At 39.2% G+C, this 25,135-nt stretch overlaps 1 protein-coding gene and 1 pseudogene across 6 annotated transcripts in view; one reads left to right on the forward strand and one right to left on the reverse strand.

The window, feature by feature from the left end:
• Positions 1 to 25,135, reverse strand: part of CALD1 (caldesmon 1) — a 207,362-nt gene that overhangs the window by 156,458 nt on the left and 25,769 nt on the right. The gene's annotated exons all lie outside the window — the stretch shown is intronic.
• Positions 1 to 25,135, forward strand: part of LOC130032422 (meiotic nuclear division protein 1 homolog) — a 41,672-nt pseudogene that overhangs the window by 5,347 nt on the left and 11,190 nt on the right.

Below are 25,135 nucleotides of genomic sequence, written 5' to 3' on the forward strand. Positions count from 1 at the left end.
GGGTGTAGCAATTTGGTGCAGCTTAGGGCCTGAAGTTCTGGGAGCCACCAGGGTCATTCCTGTGATACTGGGAGGAATTAGGCAGAGTTTAAAAGTCTTTCAGAGGGTCTGGAGTGACATTATAGCTGGTAGGGCGTTTGCCTTGCACCTGGCCAACCCAGGTTCAATTCTCAGCATCCCATATGGTCCCCTGAGACCTGCCAGGAGTAATTCCTGAGTGCAGAGTCAGGAATAACCCCTGTGCATCGCTGCGTGTGACCCAAAAAGAAAAAAAAAGTCTTTCAGAATAACACTAGTTCAAACAATGGTTTCTTTTTGCCGTCATCAGAGACATTGGTTACTCACACTTTGATTTTCAGTTTTCAGTTCTAATATTTTAGATATTTTAGGTGCTAATATTGACAACAGACTAGTGGGTTAGGTGCCAAATATTCCAGTTTTTATCTAGAATTTACCATCACAATATAAAGTGGGAAAAAGTAGATTTCATATCTACAACTGAGGGGGATTGGGGAACAAATTTCCATTCGTTGTCTACCAACTGTACAGTGCCATACATTTAGTCTTTAATGTTCCAAACTCTTGTGGTACATAAGATAAGTACTTTTTCTTTGGATCTACAGTATTAAAATTGAAAAAATTGAGGCACAAGAGATTAAGAAACATGCCGGTATCAGCTAGAGATGGTAAGAGTTAATGAGAATGTTGTATTTTTTTTCCTTTTTTGGGTCACACCCAGCAATGCTCAAGGGTTACTCCTGACTCTGCACTCAGGAATTACTTCTGGCGGTGCTCAGGGGACTATGTGGGATGCCAGGGATTGAACTCGGGTCGGCCGCGTGCAAGGCAAATGCCCTACCCGCTGTACTATTGCTCTGACCAATTCTACCACTTTAAAGGGATACTCATAAAAAATGAGAGGCAAGAAGGGGAGACAGAAGGGAAGGAATGTAAGAAGGATGGGATGGAGGGAAGAAAGGGGGAAGGGAGGAAAAGTGTTATTTCAATTATTGTCACTGTTATTCAAACAGAAGCAATTGATGTCTTGAATCAGCCTGATCAACTATAGAAAAACTATTTTTTTTTTTAGATCCAATTGAATCCCAGTTGTTCCTGTGGTCCTGGACTTAATACATGACCACCTTTGAGTCCCCAGCTGGGAGAGCACAAAAGAACTACAGGCAAGTCAATGGCATATAGCCACCCCAAACAAATTGTGGTAAGTAAGCTCTGAAACTTGAATTAGCCTTCAAGGATTAAGGCTCAAGACTGAAAAATTAAAAATGCTGCCTAGCCTAGAAAATAGCATATGAATAAAAAAAAAAGATCATTACTAAGTTCAACAGCGCTCCTAATCTTCCACTTTCATGCCATCTAAACTGTTTTGTTATTCTTAATGGACCAGATCCCTCTTCTGGTAATGTTCTGGAAATTCTATTTTTTGTGGTAATTAAAAAATATCATATGGAATGCTCTTTATATTTGGTTTATATAGGAGTTTAGCCCACTTCAAACATACTTTTCTTTCTTACCCGGATGGCTATTTAATATTGTGTCATTCACTGGTTGAAATAAAAGTAGGTTAATCTGTAAAAATACATGAAACACCCAAAAAGGGGTTGAATTGTATCTTAGAGAAGTAATTTTTTTCAAAGTCAGACATCAAAGGTTGCATATTGCCGAAAGTTTATTTTGAGAAGCTTCAAGTCAAAACAGTTTGGAAACTATGAAATGAGTCATTTTTTTTTCTTAAAGAAATGTAACTTTGTCTATTCCCACTGCATTTTTGGTTTCATAGGAGACATCTTTATTCCACGGGATTTTAAAAGCATGTTTAAGATTCCATAGGTTTAGTATTACATCACTAATGGTTTCTAATGAGATCCAGGCAATAGCAAGAAGGGGAAGAAAGAACAGCACAAAAGTTGAATTCTACAACACCAAGTACCATGTAAAATGTAGAAAAGTCTCCATGCTTTATCTCTTGCTGAAACTGTCTGGATTAAAAAAAGGGTGGGGGGGGGATTCACATTCTATAAACCAGATGTGGAGAATGTGAAACTCAATGGTTGGCTCTCTGGGATCAGACCTCTCTAATAACCTTATTTCTTTTTTTTTCTTTCCTTTTTTTTTTTTAATTTTTATACACATATTTGCTGCGGTAGGGCGTTTGCCTTGCACGCGGCCAACATGGCCGACCCGAGTTCGATTCCTCCGCCCCTCTCGGAGAGCCCAGCAAGCTACCGAGAGTATCTCGCCCGCACGGCAGAGCCTGGCAAGCTCCCCGTGCCGTATTCGATATGCCAGACACAGTAACAACAAAGTCTCCAATGGAGACGTTACTGGACCCACTCGAGCAAATCGACGAACAACGGGAGGGCCTTTACCTTTTACCTTTAATGATTATGGTCAAAGGAACCAATGGAATATGCAAATATCTAGATACTATTCTCATTCAATTGCATGCTTAGGGTCTCAGCTCTTGTTTGTGTGGTCTCATAAATAATCTTTCAGATAAAAACGGCACAAAATTTTAGTTTTGAGATGATACCTATGCAGATATGTAGGAAGAGGTTGCTGGAACCATGTCCAACCTGAGTTCCTGGAAACTCTGGCATTTCAAGGAAGAGAGAAGAGGTGATGGTTGTATTGGGCAGGCAGAACAGAGGAGGTGGTCCAGGGGAGATCACTTTGTTTGATGGGTCACTGTATCACTGTCGTCCTGTTGTTCATTGATTTACTTGAGCGGGCACCAGTAATGTCTCCATTCGTCCCAGCCCTGAGATTTTAGCAGCCTCTTCTTAGTCGTCTTTCCCAACGCTGCCATATTGGAGGCTCTTTCAGGGTCAGGAGAATGAGGCCCGTTATTGATACTGTTATTGCTTGATGGGTGATAGTGGGTAATTGGGATAAAGGGGCACATTCCAGAGTGTTTGCTTAGGGTCCCCAAGATAAACTTTCCAACTTATGAATGAATATGATAATTGTCACAGATGCCAGTTTAAAACTTTATAGTGTTGGGACTGGTGAGATACTACAGGGGTAAATGCTCTTGTTTTGCATTGACTCAATCCCCTGTAGGGCATATGGTCCCATTAGCACTACTTGGGTCACTTCTGAGAGCAGAGATAGGAATAGCCTCTGAACACTCTTGACTGTGTCTAAAGCACTTCCTGCGATACCCTCCTCCCCCCCCCACCCCAAGAACTAAAACTATGGTGTCAAAACTTTTCACGTTCACAATTGATCTTCATAAAGTTCTGTTCTTTAGGTAGTTTTCTGTAGGCCTATCCATCAATTTCATTTCAAGGCAACTCAACAATTATTGACTTGAGTATGAATATTTTATGAGTCGTGTGTTGTACTAATTACAGCAGAGAGAGAAGGAGCCAAGGTAAGTCAAGGCATGGTTTCTTTCTCTAAAAATTATGCCATCTCTCTCGTCATGGAGACAAATGCAGTTAACTATCACAAAACAGAAAGTTGAGTAAAAGAATACAATTAGCTTCCTCTTTTCAAATGAAATAGAACAAAACATTTTACAATTTAGGGAACACGCTTAAAAAGAAGATTGTCTACACAATGGAGTACTACGTAGCTGTTAGAAAAAATGAAGTCATGAAATTTACATAAAGTAGGTACTACATGGAAAATATCATGCTAAGCTAAATGAGCCAGAAAGAGAGGGACAGACATAGAAAGATTGCATTCATTTGGGTAACATAAAGTAACAAAATAAGAGACTAACACCCAAGAACAGCTGTAATAAATACCAGGAGGTTCACTCCATGGCTTCGAGGCCAGCCACACACTCTAGGGGTAAAGGCAGCTCAGATGGAGAAGGGAGCACCAAATAAAGGGTGCTGAGAAGATCCGCCCAGGACAGGAGATGCATGCTGAAAGTAGACTCTAGACCGGACATAATTGCCACCCAATGCCTCTTCTGCAAACCACAGCACCCAAAAGGAGAGAACAAAAGGGAGTGCCCTGCTACAGAGGCAGGGTGTGATGGGGGATGGAGGGGTGGGAGGGATACTGGGATTGGTAGGGGTGGAGAATGGGCACTGGTGGTGGGATGAGTACTCGATCATTATATAACTGAAACTCAAGCACAAAAGCTTGTAAGTCTACAACTGTATCTCATGGTGTTTCACTAAATAAAAAAAAGAAGAAGATGGTAAGAGTTCTTTTGCAAATCTGAAACACTTTTACATCAGTGTCAAAAATAATTTATAGTGAGAGTTAGCATTTACTCATTCAAGAGTCATTGAATACCTACATTGAAGTGTATGTGAGGGGTCCAGACATGTACCTCAAAGGATTGAACATATGCCTGGCATTTGAGACATTCAGTACCACCTGCTCCCAAAATAACATCCAGGTACAGTCCCCTGAGCATTGTCAAGGATAGGCATGGTTGTCCACAAGCAACAATGGGTCCTGGTGGCCCCCATTCCCAAACTACTGGACACAGGAAACACTGCATTGTCAAACCTAAGCATTGTACAGTTTAGTTCACATAGCTGGACCTAATATTACTGGGGCACCCTGGGAGTACCTGAGCACAGTTTGGGACACCTTGCCCCATCACACATAAAAATGTTGGGTAAATTATCCACTTTCCTTAAAATAGTGTATCATTCAATCACGACTACCAGTATGACAGGATTGACAGACAATGATCAAATCAATGTCTTTCTCAGGCACATAGTTCTACAAGTTTGAGAAAGTATCTTTTCATAGTTTACCCATTAGCATTAACCAAAAATTTGATAGTCAGTGCAAAGCAAAGAGAGATACTGTTTTTTCACATATCTGGCAAATCTTATTTAGACCTAGATGCTGGCGTAATAAAAAGGGCATTAGCACCTCATAAAACAGAAAAGTCTAAACACGAACATTTCTGATTCCCCTTCAATCTGTAACTTCAACTTAGCAAGCAGTACTGTGCCCAAGATAATAGTAGAGTTGCCCAATGGTTGGCACCAACTTGTAAGAGAATTTGGTGAAGAGCCACAAACTTGTCAATTATTTTGTGATCTTATAAAGCAACAATAGTCTTCCTCTATATGTGTCTGATCAACAGGGAGAGTTTGTCTTGCTGTAGCCTATACATTTTCATAAGAATTAATTGCAAATCCTATGGAGAAGAGAGTACATTATATAGAGGAAAGTGGGAGGAAGGAAGGGATAGTGAAAGGAAGAAAAATTGAGGAGTGAATTATTATTTGATCTATATTATTTGAATTACAAATGTCATTTCTGGTTCTACTATAAGACATGCTTTTTTCCTCCCCTCCCTCTACTAGGTGCTAGTATTTTATGCTATCACAGGAAATTTTCTAAGGAATTCATTCCTTGTTCACATGATATGTTTTTAGTTTTTCTTTAAATATTTTGAAATAATGTGAATGCTAAAATATATTTTGAAATAAAAATTTAGTAGGGCTGGAGCGATAGCACAGCGGGTAGGGCGTTCGCCTTACACGCGTCCAACATGGCTGACCCGAGTTCGATTCCTCCACCCCTCTCGGAGAGCCTGGCAAGCTACCGAGAGTATTCGATATGCCAGACACAGTAACAACAAAGTCTCCAATGGAGACGTTACTGGGCCCGCTCGAGCAAATCGACGATCAACGGGAGGGCCTTTACCTTTACCTTTACCTTAAAAATTTAGTACATGTCTTAACCACTCCCAGCTTCCTTGATCCTACTTCCCAGGAAAAGTATTGGGCAATAGATTTTTCTGAAAGTTGGGGTAACTGAACTTCTAGTTTTTACAGAGAATATAATTTTAAATTAGATTAATTATAAAGACATGAGGTAGACTTTCAATTCAGGTGCACATTTGCAGTGGATAAACTGTGGTCCAAAAGAATTCTTCCATAGAAGTGAAAAGAATTTTTCTCCTCATTCTATAACACTTCTTCCCCACCCTCTCCACCAATATTTGTAAATACATCATGAGGTCTGGATATGATCACCCAACAGCTAGACTTTTAAATGTATTTTAGTAGTCTTTAGGCCTAGTAGCATCTTTTTGGACAGGCTACACTTCCCTTTAACCTGTGCAGATTTCTCCTAGATTGTATCACTCCCCTGTTCTACAATATGGAACTGAGTGTTTCCCCAAGGAGACCAATAGTTAGGAGTGAAATAGCAGCTCTACTCAGGGGCTTCAAATCTCTGTCCATCTACACTGACTCAACATCATCAGATTATTCAGTGTGATCCTACAACAGCATTGACAGACACCTCTCATCAGAATAGACTGGCGCTAGTTGTGTAGACAAGAACTTAAAGTTCCTCTTAGAAGTTGTAGAGATAGTACAGGGGTTAAGGTTCTTGACTTGCATTCCACCACTACTACAATCCCTGGCACTGCATATGGTTCCCTGAGCATCACTGGGGTCATTCCTCAGCACAGAGCTAGGAACAGTCCCTGAGCATTGCTGGGTGTGACCCCAAAACAAATAAAGAAAATTCCTCTGAGATACAAATTTTTACTAAAATCAAACCGAAGTGAGTTGAGGGTTAAAACAATGCACATAAATAAAATATTAAGGCTACCTGATTTTTTTTTGATTCAACATATTAGTTTCTGTTCTTTGAAGGTATGAAATTATGAGTGTGAATTTTCAGGGTTATCTTAATTCCTTCTAACAATATGTCTTTTTTTAAAATGTGAGTCATATAGGGTGCTACATAGTGCTCTTTGAAAAGACTTCTTTGTTGTTCAGCTGAATTTTCCAAATTTGGTAGATCTGATTTCAATACTGCTGAGCCAGATTAAGATTGTAAAGGTGTTTAAGTAATCTGTTAAGCAATTTGTATTATCTGAAGATTTAAAGGTGCTTTGGCCTCAAGATATCAATTCAAAGCAACGTGTACATGTTCGGCATTTACTATGTGCTAAACACAGTGCTGAGCGAAGCAGGTATGATTTAAACATGGAAGACAGTTCTAGTCTTTAGGTTTGTAGTCTAGTTGAAATGCAAAAAGGTAAATTATAATGCAGTGTAACAATGCTTTCTAGAGAAAGTCTCAGGCATCGTTTGTGGACAGAGAAAGGAAATTAGTCAAACTTGCAGTCTATTATGACTTCTTGGGAAGACACTGAAGCTGAGACTTGTGGTGATAGAATGAGCAGTTGAGATCTGGCTGGAACAGAGTACCTATTAATTCCCCCACAGTATTATTCATGTCTCAGGCATGTGGCCCACCAGGTCTTTGATTGAGTCTCCTGAGTCCCAACTGAGGTCAATGCTACATCTGATCAGATTCCTTCTCCTCAGCTGTTCTTATTTTGTGCAAAAACAGAAGAGCTCACAAAGGAGACAGAAGAAGAGAACTATGGGATGAGAGCTCTGGGTTTTCTATCTTTCCTCTCAAAGAAAAACCCTCTTAAGGGTGGCCAATTTAGATTTTCCTCAGTGATACAACAAGATTGAACTCTCTATCTTCTATATCTGGCAACAAGTCTCCTGTGTTTTTCACTAAAAATACACAAAAATGTTGGCATGTGGATTACTGCCACAGGTTGGCTGCTTGGTTTTCATCCTGAGACGTGCTGTGGACACCAATCTCACATTCGTCCAGCTGCCTCTTGGAGTGCCACTTCTATCTGGCCTGTTTCTGTGGTGACCCACAGGAGCTCTGGTACAGCAATACGTTGTGGAGTTACATTTTCCAGATGGAGTGATCACTCTAAGATTTACTGAGCAAAGAAATGTGATCCATTCAATTTAGCCCCAAAATAATTTTTGCTCTGAAAAAAGAAAATCCAATTACCTTGCTCTTCTCAATGAAAAATTGGGTTTGTCTGGGTAAGGAGACCTAGACCCATCCTTTGAAGTAAGACCATCGTTCTGAAATAGGTCTGGCAGGGTCTGGAGTCTGCTTCTGATTAGATAATTGACATAAGCCTCCCTGAAATAAACACCAACCCCTTCAAAAACAGAGGTGCACAGGAACAAAAATGCATCTGTGTTTTAAATACAAGGCCTTCTGCAATGATTACTTATCCAAAAGTCATTTTACTTTTCTCTCCACCAATCAACACTAGGATCCCAGAAGCAAAGTGCACGCAGGATGAAATTCTAGTTACAAGTTCAAATCAATCTACAGTCCATTCTAGAGAGTTTCAGGTTTAGCTGACCTTAATGGAAATATTTTCACATTGGTGTTTTATCCTTAGCCCTCAAAACTAAATTTATTATAAATAGAACAGGAACCTTGAAAAGTAAATATCTTTTAAAAAATATTTGTCTGGAAAAAACCTGAGTGCCCGAGAACAGATGACTGGTTAAAGAAACTTTGGTACATTTACACAATGGAGTACTATGTAGCTGTTAGAAAAGACGAAGTCATGAAATTTACATACAAGTGGTACTACATGGAAAGTATCATGTTAAGTGAAATGACTCAGAAAGAAAGGGATAGACATAGAAAGATTGCATTCATCTGGGGAACTTAAAGTAACAAAATAAGAGACTAACACCCACGAATGGCTGAGATTAGTACCAGGAATTTTACTCCATGGCTTGGAGACCAGCTACACATGCTAGGGGAAAAGGCAGCTCAGATAGAGAAGGGAGCAACACGTAAAGGGTGTTGGGAGGATCCTCCCAGGATGGGAGAAGCATGCTGAAAGTAGACTATACACCAAACATGATTGCCACTTAATGCCTCTCTTGCAAACCACAACACCCAAAAGGAGAGAGAGAGAGAACAAAAGGGAATGCTCTGCCACAGAGGCAGGGTGGGATGGAGGGGATGGGGGGTGGGAGGGATACTGGGATCCGTGGTGGTGGGAAATGGGCACTGGTGGAGGGATGGGTATTTGATCATTGTATAATTGAAACCCAAGCACAAAAATTTGTAAGTCTACAACTGTACCTCATGGTGTGTCATTAATAAAAATTTAAAAAAATATATTTGGTCTTCACTGAAAACAGGTAAGTACAAAGTGAGAAAAAAAAGGTTGTGTAACTCAACTGAATGTGTGTGCTTCTGTCTTCTTTTACAGAGTTATGATCTATGTATCCATAACGAAAACACAGAGTTATACATAGTTCTCAAGAAATGGGGAAAGAATATTTGCCTGTGGTTCATTATAGAAGAGGTTATAGTTAAACAGGTTGAAGGTCACTGTGGGGAAATCAATTGTTTGAAAATTCCTACCTTGCTGCCATGTACGTGTTACTTTTCAGGCAAATCCTTTAGGGGGAATTTCTTTTTAAAAACCCCACAATATCTCCCATCTTGAATGACCCTTAAATAATAGAATGAGTAAGAGAATTCCCGCTACACTCAGCTTTCTAAATACTTGGTGCCAGCTGATTCTGCCTTGCCATCTGGTCTTATCATTAAGCTTCCGGTACTTTGTAAAACAGAACAATAACTTATTAATGTTCTTAACAGATCCCGATTAATGAAGATGATCTTTTAGAAGTGATGCCATCTTTGAAAAACTTATCTTCAGGTGAGTCCACCTCTGGAAAATTTGACCGTAGGGTTCTATAAACAATGCTTGGGTACTTCCCTGGAAAGGAGGTGATTTCTAGAAGAAGGATGTGATTGTTCTAAATTATTTCCTGTTTTAAAAAGTCCTTCCTATTTGAATAAGGTTTCTGGATGGAACACTGCAAATGTTCTGGGTTTAGTAAGGTGCTGTAGTTACATAAAATGCCACCGCTGGAGAAAACTGGAGGATGTTCTGGGGACCTCTTGTGCTATTTTTGTAACTTCCTGCTTATCTGTAATTATTTAAAAATAAAAGGATAAACATGAAAATAATGAAATTAAATGTCAGTGGCCAAATGAGAGCAAAGAAATAGAAAAATTCTTTCTAACCCACACAAGAAGATCCAAATCTATGTTCTGAGATGATTGACTCTTTGTCGAATAGAGCCTTGGCTTTCAAGATGTTGTTGAAGCTTGCCTACCTTGTCTTCTAATAGAAAAGCAAACAAGGTAGAGGGATTAGATTCTATTCTTGACAAATTTTACCATATATAGAAGACCAGAGATACACAAATGAAATTTTAAAAATTTCATGCAGTAAATCCCAATTTCCTAGCAAGTGTAAACAGCATTTTGCTGTTCCAGTTATAACACCCACAGGCACTTCAAGTCCATAAATCATGTCTCTACTTCTCTAACAGTCACTATTCCAAACAAAGGAAGACTATTATTTTGAAAATGATTCCATCAGAGAAGTAGGGATGAGATACATATTCTGGTTGGACTTTCTGACACTATAAGGTCTCACTTGTTGAAGCCCTGGGATTAGTACTAAATGCAACTGCACTGGAACCCCTAGAACTGTCTTGGCTTACTGTAGTTGGCTCAAGATATTGATCTCATGATTGCATAGTTCACTTCAAAGTATCCTTACTCTCGAAATTTTACCCATTCATTTGAGGATGCCAAAAATTCTCTGGTCAGTTTAGTCAAAGCAGTAACATAAATATAAATCTTTTAAACTAATTGATGTTGTATATACAAAGCAGCCAACTGCCAGCTTCAATTGGCCAAAAATAAAGAAACTGTTCAAGAATGAGTTTTGTTTCTGAGAGTATACCCAGGACCTAAGAATGAAAGCATAAGTGCTTTAGGATATTTTGAAGTTACTTTTTAAATTACAGACTAAAGAGAGTTAAGTTTCCACCTTCTTCAGTAAAAATTCATAAGTGGAAAATACAGGAAGTCCAGCAATTTCCTTTTAGAAGTGACTCTTAACTAGTAAACTGCGAGGCACTGAGATCTTTGGTAGGGCCCCTGTGTTCCTCATCCTTACCTAAAGCAGTGCTAGGAACATATGTACTGATCTGGAACATCACACATATAACCAGACACTGAGATAAACTCCAACTTGAAATAAAATTTGAAAACTATGTTGTCTATTTATGTGCCTATAAACTTGCACATTTTTCTAGAGAAATAAAATAATAGGGCTAAAGGCTCATATCCCCTAGAAGGATATTTTCTAGTTGAACAAAACGAACAAGCTTTTAGCCAGGATAGGAGGACATGGAAACAGCACTGAGCAAAACATGAATTCAGGAAGCCCTGAGTTCACTCCCCACCACCAGAACAACACACTTTACACACTAGATCTGGTCAGTCTGAGATCAGACAAACTCATAAAGTAAAGACACTGGTTAACAGAATTACAATTAAAAGAATCTTAAGAAATTCCTAGTTCATAAAAAAAAAGAGCATATTCTAATTAGAGGATATTTTTTAAAACGAAAATGAGACATTGGCTTTCAACACAAATTATAAGTTCTAAGGATGTGACACTAAGAGAAATTATAAACTAAGAGAAGTTTTCTGTCTTTCTTTTCATTCTCTCTGTATTTGGTTCAAACACCAGATGACTCGGTTCAACTAATTCACTAGATCTGGTCAGTACAGTTAAAACTTTAGATACTGTCAACTTCTAGGAGCTAAAGAAACCCCTGTGACTAGGATCTACCTATTTGTAATCTTAACCTTAGAATTTAAGTAATAGTGAGGGTCGATCCTATAAGCCAATGATACAACTATAATATTGAAGACTCAGCAGGAGCTGGTGAAGATACAGCAGCTCATCTGAGAATACCACTAACAATCATGAACCCAGTGGGATGTCAGAAGTCCAGCACTCCAACTCAGAGAAGTGAACAGCACCATTATAGTGGACCAACTCTATAATCTAACACTATATTTAGTACATGTACACCAAGTAAGAGGAATGTTTGCCAACGTCTCAAATAGAAACTTCTTCCAAGGAAACACTGATCCGGGGAAATTCCACCAGCAGTAATGTAAGAAAAGGTAAATATTTCACAATATAGTCATCTTGGTTAATAGCGAGTTGCATAAACAATGGTAGCCCCTATAAATAACCTAAGGAGTGTAATAGGCTATACCATTTAGGTTTATACAACCACATTCTATGAGGGTCATGCAACAAAAAATTCATTTTCTCCAAGGTGAGGACTCTAACTCCTCTATGATATCTTCCTGGGCCATGATTCTATCTAATCTCCACTTTCTTCAATAAGGCTTTATCTCTAATTTCTATCATGTCATGACAAATCCTTATATTATTCTCTTCATTGTTTTGTGTGTGATCATTTTGTTTCACCTGGGCTCTAATAAAATATCAAAACATCTGATTTTGCCTCTCTTTATAAGCTGTTCAGAACTTGCTACAAGGTATGTGACCAGAAATACCTTGTAGCAAGTTCTGAACAGCTTATAAAACACCCATCCCTCCACCAGTGCACATTCCCCACCACCAATATCCCCAGTATATATATCCCCCCACATTTTCCACCCTCCCTCTGCCTCCATGGCAGACAATATTACCCATACTCTTTCTTTACTTTTGGGCACTGTGGTTTGCAATACAGACACTGAGAGGTTATCAGTGTATGGTCCTTTATCTACTTTCAGCACACATCTCCCATCCCAACTGGTTCCTCAAGCCATCATTTTCTTAGTGATCCCTTCTCTATTCCAGCTGCCTTCTCCTCTTTGCTCATGAGGCAGGCTTCCAGTTATGGAGCAATCTTCCTGTCCCGTGTATCTACTATCCTTAGGTGTCAGCCTCATGTTATGTTGTTTTATACTCCACAAATCAGTGCAGTCCTTCTATGTCTGTCCCTCTCTTTCTGACTCATTTCACTTAGCATGATGCTCTCCATGTCTATCCATTTATAAGCAAATTTCATGACTTCATCTCTTCTAATAGCTGCATAGTATTCCATTGTGTTGATATAACAAAATTTCTTTAACCAATCATCTGTTCTAGGGCACTTGGGTTGTTTTCAGATTTGGCTATTGTGAATAGTTTATCAGTCAACTTTTAAACTCCTCTTTGAATAGCTTCCCCTACCTCCCATTCCCACCAACTGCAAGTTTCTGATGCTGTATATTAGTGTTACATAACAGGCATATACTGATGTTTCTCAAATAAGGATCTTCATGTAGGATCAACTCGTGTTTTATAGCACTTCTGGCATCTGTTCCTTTATTTCACAGAGCCTGGGAGTAGAGAAGGTGGTATCCTAGCTTTTCTTTTTTTTTTTTTGTCATTTCACTTCTCATTTCTCCCTAAAATACTACCACTCCTTCCTTTATTGCACTTACTGATTCCTATATTATTTCCATTTGTTTCTAGGAGATTTTAGTTTACAGTTGTAATTCAATACAATCTTGTACTATAATTCTTAACAATTTCAATACTCATGTAGGTGGTCCTTTAAGACCAGTTCTGTAAATCTCAGTTCCTTTAAGTCTGCGCCTCCAATAATTATGTCCGCTGACGTATCTCCTCAGCCACTCACCTCCTTTCCTAGAGGGCATCTACTCTAAGTTCCTCATTCTAAGTTCCTCTCTTCTTAATACTATTGGTCATTCTTCTTGGGCTCCTTTACTGGTTTTTGGGCTTCACTCCAACTTTAAATGCTATATTTTACTATCTAACTCTCTTGATCTGATATTGTCTCTTAGCATTAACTACCTTGCAAAACCCAGTGTCTTTCAAATATATATCTTCAATGCTTTTTATTCGACTACCTTTGAATTTTTTCAATCTAAATAAAGCATTTTCTTCTCACTTAAACTTCCTTTTCTTCAAAGGTGCTCTGATTACAGAAACTTGAATATGAAGGTAAATAATAGATACAGAGATAGCTACTCAGAGACTAGTAAATCAAACATGTTTGGTCCTTGATAGTTCTGTGTTTGAGCATTCTATTTTATCTTTAAGCTTTTTCCACCATAGATAGAAATTATGCAAATAACTTCAAGAGCATGGGTAATTATAAAAATATAATCAAACAATAAGGAGGTGGCAAACCATTTTTAACATAGAGTAAATAGAAGTGTACATAATTAAACTAATAATGTGACTTGTGTTTATTATCAACTCACAAAACTCTAAAAAAAAATGTAGCTCTTCATTCTTGAGAGCCCTAATGAGCTGGCGCCACTACATCACTGCTGCTTTCTCTTTCATTCTTCAATCCATGAGCCTTTTCCAAGAGCTCTACATTTAAACTATATCTAGAATCTAATCACTTTCATGACCTCCATCACTGTCACCTCAGTTCAAGCATCATTATCAGCCCCAGTAAACCCCTATCTTGCTATTCTGTTTTCAACACAGGAGTCACACAGGTATTCTCTAAGTCCACTTCAATCACCCTTAAATTCACAACTTGCCAGCTGCTTTCTGATTTATGCAGAACAATATTGAAACTTTAGCAAATGACCTATAATGCACTGGTTGACTGCAACAAAAGAGGAGGGGGGGGGAGAAAAAAATAGAAGGCAGCTGGAGGAGAGATGGAAGGAAAGAAAGTAAAAGGAAATGAAAGTGGGATGCTGCTGAGACAAGAAACATCCGTATCCCAGGCTGGTTTCCTGGATGCTGCCCCTGTGAATTGTTGGGAACTGCCCAAATGCAATCACCCCAACCCCAGTTTTGTATGTCGCCTGTTCTGTTATGGCCTGTAGTTCTTGCTTTGGCATGGGTGAAGGAATCAGAAAAAGTGGGGGCTGCAGTCTTCTTGCCTTCCTGCAAATAAAACAACTCTCCATCACCTCCAGCAAGCCAGTTAGAGAGATGACCTGCAGAGAGAGACAGGGCAGTAATGGCAGCATACCGTACGTTCCAGTTGGAACGTAGTCCTGTATCAATCCCAGCAAGAGTCTGGTCTCAGGAAAAAAAAGGTGGGGGGGCTAATTGCAAATATTTGATAAGTACTTGAAAGTTTTCCCCAAAGCTCCAAAGCCTGGGGGAAAAGAGAGTGTTCCCAGGCCAGACGCAAACCTTTTAACCCTAAGTCCCTGAAACATAAATATGTTGCCAAGATGCCGAGTGGCTATTTAAATCATCCACTTCCTGTTTCGTTGCTATCTCTCTGTTTTGGAGAGGGACCAAAAATGTTTCATTCCTTTTGGCACTGCTTTCTTCATTTAAAAAGGATTTATACTTCAGGGGTTTTGACTCTGGGAGGAAAAAAAAAACGCATGCATATTTTGGATGTTAGATTCTGAATGTTTTGACCCTTTCAAGCAAGAACGCACCACTCTGCAGCCAGTGGGCTAAGAAACTCAGGGAGAACATGTACAGATGGGATTCTAAAATGACAAGAAGAAGGAACATTGGCTCACCTACAATAACTTGTTTAGGAAATATTAAAAATAGCCCATCCAAGAAATACAGCTTTACTAGACCACTTGTAAAACATTTTTTTTTTGTTTGAGTGTAATTGAAGACAATCCATCATGACGAAGCTATCGGGAAAACTACAGATTTGATGAAAACACACCCATCAAATAGTTTAATAAGTTTTTCTTGAAAATGAATTGAAGTAAGTAGAAAGTCATGTATAGAGAATCTTTCTTGAAGTTCTCAATGGGTTGAAGAGTTGGGGAGGAGTAATCAGGAAAAATTCAGTGACCTGAGCAGGAGAGCCATCCACATGATTAGCATGTGTCATTTGACAGTACTTTGCAGGCAATTCTAATTATACTTAACTCCTCTTTCCAGCTGACTCCCCTGGGAGGTAGAATAATATTAGAAATATTTATACAGTATTAGAGAATATTCCTGTCTTCAGTTAAGTTAATTCAGCATTTCTTGCTCTCAGCTTTGTGTTTGATATTGCTGTGGAATTAAGGGCAGGATATACAAAGAACAATCAGAGCCAATCCTGCACAGTGGTGAAGCAGAGTAAGGACAGCAGTAGAGTCTGTTAGTCAGATATAATTCCCAAGGCTGAAGCTGTGGGAACCAAGGAGGAGAACATCGATTGTCATTCACCAAGGTTATGAGATGGTGGTATATGAGCTGAACTTTGAATTATAGATTGATTTTTTCAATCTCTAGAGGGTGAATGGAAAAGCACCCCCAAATAAGAAAACTGTCTTCTGAGCTGACAGTTCATGCTCAGAAGCATGTCCTTGGAAAAGCCTATATGCAATCAGGGTGGTTAATTATTCCTGCCTGGGTCAGGAGCGGCCAGGAAGCTTTTACACACATATCAGCTTTTGCATTATCAACCTGAAAGGCATGGAAATTATCCTTAGAAGGAGACTGCAAAGGCTGGGTACAGAATGAATGTCTGGGCAGACCTCAAAAGAAAACTCTGGATTCCATGAAACTGCTAAACTTCCAGATACCTGTCTAAGTCTTGGGGAGAAATAGGGGAAGAAAAAAGGGAAAAACTGAAGTCGGGGTCAGTGGTGGAATCTTTTCGCTAGCTTCTTTAATGGCTCCAGACTCATGTTCTCACCTCATAAGGCCTTTTCAGAGGGTCATTATTGTCAAGGGCAATAAGCAAGAGATATTACTGACCACTGGAAAAGCAATATGGTTTCCCTGAATAGTGAGTTCTTAGTATATACTTTTACACACAAATCATGGTACAATTTAAACCAACTGGAGAGCGGGAGAATGGATTCCTCACCCTGCATGATCTGGCAGTTTAAAGGCTTGTCAGAAACTGGGGGAAAAATGTTGAAAATTCTGAGTATAAGCTGGGGTAGCCCATTGGATGATTTTCCATTTCCAATATTTTTGATTTATTTCACTTGGGTAGGGTTTAAGTCTATTTGTTGAAAATGCTGGAACAGGCCAATTGGATTGATTAACTAGTAATTGGCAACTGGTCATAACATGTTCACTTTTGGTAAGCATTTATACTCTTTAAGCTTGCGCTACTTCTGAGGATAGTATTCATCAATTTAAATACTTTTGTAAAAATTCAATATCTTCTAAGTGTTTTGGTGACCTTTCTATATCTGTACGCCATCCAAGATTCCTTTTAAAAGTTTATAGTCTTTGGTTTTCTAAATATTGTCAAAAGACAGGGGAAATCCCTTCAACTTGAGGGTGTTCTTGTAGAAATTGGCTCCCATGTTCCTTTTCTGTCTCTATAGCTTAATTTTTTCCAAGCAATGAAAATATGTTCTCATCACCTCTACAACACAAAGCAAAATGTTGGCTCATGGCCTTTTGCAATTGTGAGTAAGCTGTCAAGGCATTAATATTTTAGTGGCTCCAAAGTTGATTTGAGGGAATTTTAATCTTATTTTCTTTGTTTTCCAGTGTGACTACTCTAAACCTCTCTTTTCATGTTGGAAAATAAAAAATGACAGATGTGACTAAAACTGACAGTCAAAATATAGACAACTCTACCCTGTTGAATGTACATTTTGTTCTAGATGAAGTGGTGCTCTCCTGCAAAAGATGTGAGCTCAAAGTAACATATATCAACTTGCTTTAAAAAAAAAATCCCTGGCTACAAGGGAAGGGAATGAATATTTTTTGAACTGCTGTAGGCTCTGTGCTGAGTTATTTATATGATTTCATTTTATTCTCATAACTCCCACCCTCACCCCCTACTTTTTTTTTTTACCGACGAGGAAATGGAAGCTCAAGAGAGTTCACAATTTTACCTCAGTCTTACAGCTCTGCAGACTCCCCACTTCCCGTTTTGTACCACGTTCTCTTGTCAATTCTAATCTATCAGCTTCAGCAGTCCACAGGACTGTGTTGCAAAGAATTCTAAAGTCATGAGAAAGAATGCTGTGTTTAATTAGCAATGTCACTCAAAGGCCAGATGTAAGATTAGGAGCAGATATACTATTTGTGTCCTCAATAGGATACATATACCCTTGCTGGCAACTTTCACTTGAAAGTGAGGCACATGAGTTTTGCTTTTTTTAGTTTTTATTAGTGAAACACCATGAGGTCCAGTTGTAGACTTACAAATTTTTGTGCTTGGGTTTCAGTTATACAATGATCGAGTACCCATCCCTCCACCAGTGCCCATTCTCCACCATCAATGATCCCAGTATCCCTCCCAGCCCTCATCCCCCCCATCACCACCATTCCATGCATGCAGCCCATGGCGGGGTCCTGGCCTAGTGTGAGAGCACTGTGACAAGGACAAGCTTTGTGTGCACCTCACCACAATTGCCACCCTGCCTCTGTGGCAGGGCATTCCCTTTTGCTATCTCTCTCCTTTTGGGTGCTGTGGTTTGCAAAAGAGGCATTGAGTGGCAATTATGTTCGGTCTATAGTCTACTTTCAGCATGCATCTCCCATCCTGGGCAGACCCTCCCAACACCCTTTATTTGGTGCTCCCTTCTCTATCTGAGCTTCCTTTTCCTCTAGCATGTGTGTCTGGCCTCCAAGCCATGGAGTACAACTCTTGGTACTAATCTCAGCCACTCTTGGGTGTTAGTCTCCTATTTTGTTACTTTATGTTCCCCAGATGGATGCAATCTTTCTATGTCTATCCCTTTCTTTCTGAGTCATTTCGCTTAACATGATACTTTCCACGTAGTACCACTTGTATGTAAATTTCATGACTTCGTCTTTTCTAACAGCTATATAGTACTCCATTGTGTAGATGTACCAAAGTTTCTTTAACCACTCATCTGTTCTCAGGCACTCAGGTTTTTTCCAGATTCTGGCTATTGTAAAGAGTGCTGTAATGAACAAACAAGTTCAGATGTCACTTTGACTATACTTTTTGAGGCACAAGAGTTTTTTCTTGTGTTCAAGAGTCCCAGTGCTGCCACCAAAAGGGCAGTCTTTTGTGTACAGCCATGTGTGTCCCAGCACCACAACTAAAAAGCACATCCCTGGGACAGGTATGTGAGTGCTACAGTGACCCTTTGTGAGCAATACAATCAGAATGTGTGCAAGTACCACCATTCCATGCATGCAGCCCATGGCGGGGTCCTGGCCTAGTGTGAGAGCACTGTGACAAGGACAAGCTTTGTGTGCACCTCACCACAATTGCCACAAAAGCAACAGCAAAGCAAAGGGTGTGAGGGGTAGAACCATGTTAACATTAAGAACTAAAGTATGAGATGAGGAAACATAAACTCAGGAATTCTAGCATTATTATCTCTCAGCCAAAAGCGATTTGTGATGAGTTACTTAATTGCACTATTTTCTGAATATATTTTTATTTTCATCCTGAAACTTCCAACAAAGTTTTGTAAGTTGTTGGGAAATGAATCCCTCATCACCTCCATTTAAGGTTCTATGTTCTGACCAATGTACTATCACTGGAAATTTATTTTTTATCTGTATTAGCATAGATAGTCTATACATCTGTGGATTCGTTAACTCTCATCTGTACTCTAGAGACTGTTAATGTTCAAAAACATAATTTTGAACCTGCAAATTAAGTATTTATTATAATGAAAGCTTTGTAACTGTATCTCATGGTGATTCAATAAAAAAAAGTTTAAAGGAAAATCTCTGAAAAAAAAAGTATTTATTATAATGAAGGACCCTATCAGGAATATGCACCTAGAGGGGTATATACTTTATATAATAATACCAATGTTTTGATACTACTCTGCATTCATACCTAGGGATGGTGGGCTTTAAATCAGTATAAAGCTGTGTTTCTCAGCCTTTCCTTCACCTTGGTGACCTTTTTTGGTGGTGGGGGGCACACCGAGCATTGCACAGGGGTTACTTTTGGCTCATGCACTCAGGAATTACTCCTGCGGTGCTTGGAGGACCACATGGGATGCTGGGAATCGAACCCAGGTCGGCTGCATGCAAGGCAAACGTCCTACCTGCTGTGCTATCGCTCCAGCTCCCCTTAGTGCCCTTTAAACCTTCCTCTGCCCATGACCCATCTGCCCATTGGCTGCTTAGTCTCATGATGTGTTACCCATTAATGTGATTTTCCATTTGTATCCCCCTAAGAACATCCTGGGGGCTCACAGGGACCCATGAATCCCCCTGGTTGAGAAACATGGGTATAAAGGATGTAGAAATACTTTTTCACCGGATGAATGGCTGTTCCATATATGTGATTAGGTTGGCTAGAAAGATCTGTACAGGCATCTCAGTCCTTGTGTGCACAGGGATTAAGAATCTGCCAAGTCTTACATTTGGAGGCGTGCCACAATGCTCACATTCTGTTCAGGGCTGCACCCATTTAACGAAAGATTTGAGCAAAGGGAAGCTGAGCTTACCTTCAGAATATTGTCACGTTTGCCATGGAATGAATCCTTGGCTTGTCAGAGCAACTATGAGCAACCCTCAGAACACTCAGGGTAACCCTCAGAATACTGTCACGTTTACCAGAGCGAAAACTGTGCTGAAGTTGCTTGTCAGAGCAACTCTGAGAGTAGAGGGAGAACTTTCCCAAGTGTGCAGAACAGATTTGGCAATGGTTTTGTGCCTTCAGGCTAATAAACATTGGCGATGTGCAGAATGCAGTCTTGGAGACCTGTTTCTATTGGAACATACCACCTGCTAAAGGTTATCTGGCAGGAAATGGCACCGACATCTAATAGTTAGAGACTACTGAGAGTTATCAGAAAGGCACAGCTAAATCAGTGTGGGTCATTTTATATCAAATGATTATTCCGAGAATTCCAAAAGGACTTCTTTTTCTCCTCCCCTCTCTCGGGCCCTCTGGTTTCCAAAGTTACTGGAAGGAAGGAGGGGAAGTCTGGAAGCACAAACCCAACAACTCTAAGATTCTAGACTCTATCCAATGGGAACAGAGTTTTGAATCAGGTATGAACTGAGATTTTAATTTTAAAATATACATTTAGGCCCACTCCACCCTTGAAAGAGCAACATCAAAGAAAACAGGGCTGAGTATTGAGAAAAAGAGACTACATGAACGGGAAAACGTTTTGGGTTTTTTTTTTTTTGAGATGAAAGATGTATTTCAATTAAAAGACATGGAGAAGATTGTTCCAAAAGAAAGACTTAACTGCTATGTCAGTAAAATATGTTCTTCAAAGTTTGGTTGATGATAGTATCATTGCTATGAGAGGATTGGAATATCTAATTATTATTGCGCTTTTCCAAGTAAAGCTCTTCATGCAAGGAAATGAAAGTTGGAGCTCTGGAATCTCAATTATCTGAGGGAAACCAAAAGCATGCAAACCTACAAAAAAGCATCACGGAAACCAAAATGGGCTGACATGACACAGAAGAAAGAACAATGCGAGCAAAAGGTTTTCTTCACTTTCAAACAAAAGGGAACAGCTGAAAACAGAAGTAGAAAATAAAAGAGGCTGTGACCCACAAGTTGTGGAAGAAAAATGTCAAGCAAATGAAGTAGGCAATGAATCTGCTACCCGGTGGACTGACGATATATTTGTAATAAAATATTGGGATAAAAGAAAATTTGGACTTGAATAAAATAAAATTGATAAGAATTTTGAAATTCCAGAAGACTTTGATGACATAGACATAAATGTCCCAGGTTGGTAAAGACAGTAACTGCTTGTGAATACGTAAAATTTTACCTTATCCTATGAACGTACCAATTGTCATTTACCTCTGTCTGTGCTGATCATTTTACTAATTTTCAATAAAATGTTTGTGCACTTAAATATATAAGTATGTATATACATACACATTTATATGTCTCAGGTTTAAAAAGAGAGTTCTATGTCCTGTAATAACACCAAGTTGGACATAGAACAGTTAAGGGTTCTGATAAGGAATTTCATCAACTAATTTCATTTTTAGATCCCCAGTGAATTGATACTCCTTGGTTAATCAGCATATCATCATGAAAAAAATTGCATGGCTGTCACAATTGATAACAAACATGGTCTCTGAATCTCATATTGCTCAAAATTCTCAGAAGCAAGATTTTCATTTTTCATTAGGAGAATCATTCCTACTAGAGAGGCTGAGCATGGATAGACAGGAGATCCTGTGGCAAGCTGTCTGGACAAACCACATGATTATTTTTTAATTTCATACAGAAAACACGCCTTTCTCAACGTCTTCCACTTCTCATGGCCCTTCAGTTCAGAGGGAGGCAACAAATTTCCATTCAAAATACATTCAAGCTTAATCTCTAATAGGCTGACTTAATTTTCCTGATGGATATTGAACACTGAATGAATACATGGATGAAACACTGAAAAGTTAAAACAAAAAGGTGTTTTTTAAGATATTACAAAGCATTCTGTTTCATCTATAAGATTCACTGTTTGGGATTCAGGTTATTATTTTTTTTAAAAAAATAACTACCAGAGAACAAATATTCCCTTTGGCCAACACTGTCAAATTCCTAGTATATCTAATGACTTAAACTAATTTACATAGTTGGAAAAAGAAATACTATAAAAATTCCAGTAGGAAAGCCTTTCATTGATTCATTTGAAGTCCAAGGATTGATAACATTCGCATGATAATTTATTCAGATTTTAATCAATTATATTAGATTCCTCCTCAACATGGAGGGCTAAACAGATAAACACATGCTTCAAATACCTAGATGTTGCAGAAAAAAAAACATGCAGAAACACTTAAATTAGACTGAAATCAAGAGGAAAACATCCGTAGTTTAAAGAAAATAGAATTTAAAGAGAAATTGACCTAAGTTATAAGCTTGATTGCGTTCACAGTTTATAAGAGAGAAAACTCAAACTGAACTCCAGCATAAAGTCAAAAGCTAGGAAGGTATAACTGCATCAAGGAATAGGGATAGAAATACTCTACCCATAAACAGGAAATCCATAAATAGGAAAGTGATCTACGTTAAGTAACCCTGAGCTGAAGAGGAAAAAGATCTTTTCTGTGTCAGGGAAAGGCCTGAAATCCCAATGAAGTGCCAAGGAACTGCAGCCAAGGGACGATGTAAACAAGTTCAGACCAGTGAAACAGAGACCTCTGAGAGTAGTGGGAAAACCACCCCACGGGACGCCTCCATGATTTTCCCCTCCCCAAATTCTGAGGGCTGAAGCCTGGCTTATAATCACCAGCAGGAGAGACTTCTTTAGATGGAACTTGTTCAATCTGTCTGTTTCCATTTTAAATCCTCTGATGTACAGAATTAAGTGTCTCCTATAAAAGCCAGACCCTCTTGAAGCTCAGCTACGAGGGGTACGTAGTGTGTCTGCAGCTGATGCTGTGGTAGAGGACCTTGACTTTGAGATGTTCTCTTCTGAATCCTTCATTGCTTCTTTACAACAGGTGTTTTATTTGTTTGTTGTTTTCAGGTTAGACCCAGCAGTGCTCAGGGCTTACTCTTGGCCGTGTGCTCAGGGATCAGGAGACTACAGGTAGCGCTGGAGAGCAAGGTGGGGTTAACCCATGGATGGCAAGAACTTTAACCTATCTATAAAACCCAGCTACCAGAAGCACGCTGCCGAATTTGTGGCTGCGCGACATCTCATTATCTAGTTCTTACTATGGAGAACTTGGCAGCCTACCAAAAGTATCCTGCCCACATGGCAGAGTCTGGCAAACTCCCCGTGGCATATTCAATATGCTAAAAACCAGTAACAATGATGAGTCTCATTCTCCTGACCCTGAAAGAGCCTCGAATGTGGCACTTTCTAAAATCTCAGGGTTAAGACAAAGAAGATGTTAACTGGTGCCTGCTCAAGAAATTGATGAACAGGATGACAGTGATACAGTGATCCCCCTAAAGCAGGTGGGTCTTTAAAATTGTATTGTAGGTAACATGATTATAGTAATGACAACTGGTGTTTTTTGCTGTATCTGATTACTACGTCCTCAGCAAGATCCTCCACTTCTGTTCTATGTCACTTTTCCTTTTTTCAGCCCACTACCCACTATTTGTTATTATCAGTTTTGTGCTTTTTTTTTTAAAAAGGGGGGTTTCATCTATCAGAATTGTTCATTCCCTTGTTTTGCTTTCTTTATACCATAGATGAGTATTTTTCTCCTTCTTGACATATTTCACAATCAAAATATTCCCCCAGTTCCTCCCAGGTTACAGAAAAATGCAGCCTTTACTTTTTCTAAGAGCTACATAATACTCCCTTGTAAGTTGTGTATCACAACTTCAACAACTTCTTTTTTTTTTGGAAGTGGATGGGGTTGGGGGCTTGGGCCCCACCCAGTGATGCTCAGGGCATAATCTTGGCTCTGCAGTCAGGAATTAATCCTGGTGGTGTCTTGGAGGACCATATGGAGTTCTGGGGATAGAACCTGGGTCAACTGTATTAAAGGCAAGTGCCCTACCTGCTGTACCATCTCTCCGGTGTCACCACAACTTCTTTAGCCATTTATTAAATCAGTTTATTTATTTTTTGGGGGGGGGGTTTGGACCATACTTTCCTGGCTTACTTCTGGCTTTGTACTCAGGAATCTCTCCCAGCAGGCTCAGGATTTATTATGGGATACTAGAAATTAAATCTGGATTAGTCATATATAAGTGAAACACTACCCACTATACTTTCTATCAGATCCCTAAATCAGTTATTTTTTTATTTTCAAAGAATTGTTCACAGTAGTTGATTACATTCAATATTTCAACACCAATCCCACCACGGTCACACCTACCCACAACCTTTATTTCAAGTTTTCCCCCACCACCCAAGCCTGCCGCAAAGTTAGATGTGAAATAATTTATTAACGTGTTGTTAGAGTTTGAGTCTTTCTATGCTGATGTATACATATATGTATACATATATCACTGTCACTGTCCTCCCATCATTGTTCATCGATTTACTTGAGCGGGGCCAGAAACACTGTGAGACTTGTTACTGTGTTTGGCATATCTAATACATCACAGGTAGCTTGACAGGCTTTGCCGCGATATATATATATATATATATATATATATATATATATATGTATATATACACATATATGTGTATATATATTTAAATCAAGATTGGTTGTCTTCTACCTTATACCCCATCAAATGTGATGTATTATTCTTGGCATATCAGTGGCACAATTATATAAAATGTAACTCCTGGAATTCTACAATTTTTTCATAGGGTGTTAGAACAGGAGTTAAACTCTTTTTTTTAAATGGATAGTGATTTGGGGGTCTGGAGGTATCTCTGCAGTGTGCTGCTCTCTTCTGAGATTCATTTGTGAGTCTGGATTACAGCCATTAATGCGCTTAAATGGCAGCCTAGAGGCAGTTTGTGGGTGTGACTGTCAGGAAAGCAGAAGTGCAGGGAGATGGGTGAAAGGGGCCCATTCCTGGCTCTGGAAGCCTGGAGATTTCAGTCACAAGTCCTGCATACTTGGGTTTTTCAGCGGGAAATCACTTATTTTTATGTGTTCGTCATGTAGTACCTTCCCAATATTTTTCTATGACAAATATTTGTGCCATTAAAATATATTCATAAT

Source organism: Sorex fumeus, unplaced genomic scaffold (genome assembly GCF_029834395.1).
Source record: "Sorex fumeus unplaced genomic scaffold, SorFum_2.1 ptg000048l, whole genome shotgun sequence".
Taxonomy (NCBI): Eukaryota; Metazoa; Chordata; class Mammalia; order Eulipotyphla; family Soricidae; genus Sorex; species Sorex fumeus.